Raw genomic sequence first — 5,665 nt, forward strand, 5'->3', positions numbered from 1 at the left:
TTGTCTATATAGATAAGTATGAGGATACAGCCTGCATAGAAAGATGTGTAAGTCATTGCTATTAAGAGATAAGAAAAATAAGGAATTAAAAAAATATTATGTGTATTAGTTTTCCAGGGCTATTGAGAAAAAGCACCATAAACTTTGTGGCTTAAAACAACAGAAACTTATTCTACTGCAGTCCTGGAGACTCTAGTAGTCTGAAATCAAGATGTCAGCAGGGCCATAATCTCTCTAAAGATTGCAGAGGAGAGTGTTTCATGCCGTTCCCTTGGCGTTTGGTGCTGCTGGCAATCCTTGACATTCCTTGGCTCATGGACACGTCATTCCAGTCTCTGCCTCCATCATCGCATGGCATTCTCCCTGTTTGTCTCTGTTTCTGTGTCCAACTTTCCTGCATTTTATAGGACATCAGACGTTTAGATTATGGGCTCACCCTACTCCAGTATGACCTCATCGTAACTTGATTACATTTGCAAAGACTGTTTCCAATAAGGTCACATTCACAGGCTCCGGGTGGATATGAATTGGTGTGTGTGTGTGTGTGTGTGTGTGTGTGTGTGTGTGTGAGAGAGAGAGAGAGAGAGAGAGAGAGAGAGAGAGAGAGAGGGAGAGGGAGAGAGAGAGACTATTCAGTACAACACATAACACACAAAATTGCAAAAAAATTAGCTGGTCTATGTCCAAATCTTTTTTTTTTAATCTGGGTGGCATTGTAACTGACAACAGTATTTGGTTTGGTGTTTGTGAATACTTGATTCTAACCATGTATATATTAAAGGCTGGCAGAATGATGTGAAGGTCCTCAGAAGAAGAGGGGAAAAGATGTCCTGGGCATAAAATCGGAAGCAGTAATTCATTTAGTGTTCATCTCTCCATGCCATTCCATATTTCTAAACATTCTTGACCCTTTGAAATATTACAACCAAAAAACAAAATAGACTATTTTTAGTAGGTAACTGATAATTTTTTTGGAATAATTACCTCATATACAGGTACACCAATATTACATTTTGCTTGACACTTAAATTTCTGAATTTTATTAACATTGTATATTTTACTTATTCTACAAATTAAACACTTCCATCTTTTTAGGTGTTAACACACTTTAGTATATTAAAATTCAAATGATGAAGACCAATATGTAAGAGTACAGCAAAAAATGAATGGTAATAGAGGCTAGTTCACCAAAATTTCTTCTATAAAGGGGTTGGAAAAATCACAAGATGTGGATCTGCTGATATAAAATTACAGGATTTCATCTGCAGAGAGATTATCTAGCTGTTCTATGATTAATACAAAAGAAAACAATGTGAATTTCCTTAACCAGACTGTGATTTCATTAACCTGAGTCAATTTCAGTTTAGAAATCGTCAAAGTTTTAATTTGATTTAAAGACAGTTTTAATATATCATTTTTCTAAGAATTATGTTCACAGCTTATAGAGCTTACAACATGTTTATTATGTGCTTAAGCTGTCAACTATCCTTTTTGTAGTTCCTTTATAATATTTATCACTTGTCAGTGTTAAGTACTATTTTAAAAATTGATTTTGTACTAACCTCATCAGAGATGGACAGACCGAACTGAAGGGTGATTCTTTGCCTATGTATGCTTCAGGGTTTAGAAAGCTATGTTTACATGATCCTATAATATTTACTGATTCTGGCAGTTTAGGGACAAAGTGAAAAGGCAGAGGAGAGGAAAAAAAACTAGAAAAAGAATGGCAAAAACATGTGATGAGAAAATATGATATCTGAAACTGTATAATTTTCTTTTTAGTTAGTTTTTTTTCTCTCAAAAGAGGAAAACTTCTGTTAACCTTTTTTTTCCTATTGAACAAGCACATCATTTGCTTAGGGAAAGTTGTTTGTGTTAGCTTTTCTGTTCTATTGTGTTGGTGAATTGCAGGTTTTTCAGACCTCATACTTTCATCACACAATTTTCTGACTTCAATTACGCTTCTCAGAATACAACAGGTAATGAGTAATGGAATTGTTCACAGGCTTTTAAAAGTTACACTTAAGAAACGAGGTAAAAACATATTATAGAATTTTCTATTAGGATATCTTGTATTCGGCTAGATTGCAGATCAACTGGAATTTAAAAAATCTAAACCTTTAAATTGCTCATATGCTGTGACTTAAAAAAATTGTGAAAATATAGAGATGAAGTGATTTACTTCAAAATCTAATAATAAACCCATTGTGGACTGGTTGAGTAATCCAGACAAGAGGCAGTGTTATATGATTAACAGTAACATATAAAAAAAAGTATTCAAATAGAGCCACTTTCAGCTGACTATGTGTCCTGGGACAAAGAGAGGAGAATTAGAAAGGGGGGGCGAGTTCACCAAAGATGCAGATGCCCATTCCACTAGAGTACACACCAAACAATTTTCTTTGTATTAAAGACTACTGAATTTTAAGAAAACCAGATATATATTACCGTTTTTATACAATGTAAATTCTGTTGACCAACCTTTCTTTAATCAAATAGCTTGATTTACCTATATTCCCTGTCATCTTTTTAGAACATACTGAGTTAAGGCTGGGGCACATTGAATGCTTTTAGAGTTGCCTACCTGGGTACTTCTGCTCCCTCCTCTTGAGTTGTATGCCTACCTTACTGAAAACTAGTAGAGATTTGATAATTGAGAGCTCATTCTAAAGCCTGTTTTATTTGTTGGTTTTCATTTGTACCCTCAAGCAATTATCTGCAATAATGTCAGACAGGTAAAGACAACTAATGCTTAAAGAAGAGAGTAAATGATTATAAAAATAGCAAAAAGAGAAAATGCTAAATTGAGAAAAGGGTAAAAGACAAAAGAGCGGAAGATTTAACCAAAAATCGAAGGGGAAAAGAAGGGGTAAAACAAAAAAGATGGTGACAATTAGTGTAGATAACAGAACTGGTATGTTTAATCATGTTTCCTTGGATTAAGGTTATTTTCATACTTTATACTTTGGCATCATTAAAGTTCTAGTCACAATGTGAGTGACATTATCTGAAAATTCCCTTTATTCTTATTTCTAATCTATTCCAAATGTAAATAGCATCTGGTGTTGAAAATTACCTCATTTGTTTTCTATAATAATAATAATAATAATAGCAAACATATATGTAGCACTAACTATATGGCAGGCATTATGCTTTGTACATGACACATATATTCATTTGACACTTACAACCATCAACAAGGTGCTCTATTATCACCCCATTTTACAGATAAGGAAATGAAGGGAGCCAAACACTGGGACGTATTTACTGGAAACATATCCCTATCCCGCCAAACACATAAAAGTCATTTTGTAGGATTCAAAATGCAGATATGCTCTAGTTAGATGTTATTTGTCTTCTAAGCAAAACACCTCATTTTATGCCTGAGGAAACTCAGGTTCAAAGAAGGAAAAGGACTTCCTCAAGGGCCTGCAATAGGTAGGCTTGCAAAGAGTGAATCTTGGGACTTCACTTAGATTTCCTGATGTGTAATCCAGTTGCCCTCCATCACTGAATTTTGGTGTAAGTCAACAGAATTTTAAACAAAACTTTGATACATTTTGACTTTCATATTCAAATCAACATAACTATTACACATTTTCAGCTTATAAATTTTCATATGAATCCTGGGAATAATCTGTATGTTGGATCCGGGTCTGCTGAAATACCTAGAGGTAAAGCAACATTTCAACACATGGGAGATTCATTTTTTGGCTAGATGTTTTTCTATGTCTGAGAAAGCACAAATATTTTTTTTTTTAATTGAGAATCACCTCCCACTCCAGGCAAAACCTGTATGTTCATCTATTTGTATATGCACTTCAGAGCTAAATCCCTGTCTGCAATACTAATGTCAAATTGTATCTGTTGGGCCTCCCTGGTGGCGCAGTGGTTGAGAGTCCGCCTGCCGATGCAGGGGATACGGGTTCGTGCCCCGGTCTGGGAGGATCCCACGTGCCGCGTAGCGGCTGGGCCCGTGGGCCGTGGCCGCTGAGCTTGCGCGTCCGGCAACGGGAGGGGCCACGACAGTGAGAGGCCCACATATCGCAAAAAAAAAAAAAAAAAAATTGTATCTGTTTATGCTAGCAGCAATGAAGACTAATCATCTATTAGAAGGAAAACCATTTATCAACCTGTAGAAATACTGAACTTTTAGAAGAAAATCTAATATCTGTAGAGTTGATCCTGCCTGAAAATACCAATTTAAAGATTGTAACTTTATGATGATTGTAAAAGGCCAAAACATTCAATTAAATTTTTAAACATAAAAGTGTAAACACAATTGTTGAAAACTTTACTCCTTTTTCAGCATTTAGGGAGCACATTCCCTATTTCCTTTACTTTGGAATTGAAGCAAAATAATTTAGCTAAGAAGGCATCTACTCTATTTTGTATCAAGGATTTTAACATAAATTTAATATATTTTTCTCCCATCTACAGGTCTGGCATTATAAAATTTTCCAAAATTAAGTTTACTTTATTAACATTAAAAAGCAGGCTAACAACAGTAGCTAGTAAGGAGAAAATTATATGTTTAAAAGATAAATATTTAAAATTTTCTCTCCAAAGATTTATTTGTAGAATTGTCTTTTTATACTGCACATGCTTCTCTTAAGGAGTCTTGGCCTTGACAATTATTAGCTTTATTTGAAATGTATTAAATTTTTGTACTCCAATTTACTGAAGAAAGCATATTTTTTGCAATGCTTGCTCTTAAGTGCATCAGTTATTTGTAGAATAGCCCCCTAATTAGTACCACCGGCCATATTATTCCCTGATATTAAAACAGTATGGTAACTTTATCAAAATAGCAAGGAATTTAATTGTGGCTAAGACTTATTTATGGAATAATAAATACATACGGAAGTCAGGCTTCTGAATTGTTCCTGATAAGTACTTAGAGTACCATTAACTAATTAGCTCCTGGAAGTGCATGTTAACTAAGGCAGGCATTTGACACAGGCATTTTTCAATATTAAAATTATTAGCAAATTGTTATTTTTATATATAACCTTTTACTTTGTAGGTTTTATTAGATTTTGCAGGAGGATGCAAGAATGCTTTCTCACTTCAGATGGAGAACTTCTCGGTTTTAACTACCTTTCATTGGTGTGCCAGATAGGTAGATTTGAGAAACATAAAAAATAGCAAATTAGCTGTTAGCTCAGAAGTCAGCTTTCACCAGAGGATCTAGTACATATTAAAAGAAATATAAATTACTTTTGTAGTTCACTGCCCTGCCCTACATCTAAAATATGTAATATACATAAACTTCAACTCGTAGCTCAGTTCAGTTCAACATGCATTTATTCACCAGCTCTTATGAACCAGGTTCTTTGTTAGGCTCTGGAGACAGGAGGAGAGAGAAGACATGATCCCTTCCCTTGAGAAGCATTCAGCTCATCAGGGGTAGACAGATCAGTAAACATAGCATGGTACTACAATAGAAGTATTGGCAAGCCTATGCTCAGCCTGACTAGGCCGTAGGATCTTTTTGGAACTCTTGCTAAGATTCTATAGATCAAGAGTTGGCCACCATTTTCTATGAAAGGCCAGAGAGTAAATATTTTCAGCTTTATCAGACATGCAATCTCCGTAACACCCACTCCACTCTCCCATTGTAGCTCAAGAACGAGAAAGGACATATACAGTATTTCAGGGAAAG

Source organism: Lipotes vexillifer, unplaced genomic scaffold, assembly GCF_000442215.2.
Source record: "Lipotes vexillifer unplaced genomic scaffold, Lipotes_vexillifer_v1.1 scaffold487, whole genome shotgun sequence".
NCBI lineage: Eukaryota > Metazoa > Chordata > Mammalia > Artiodactyla > Lipotidae > Lipotes > Lipotes vexillifer.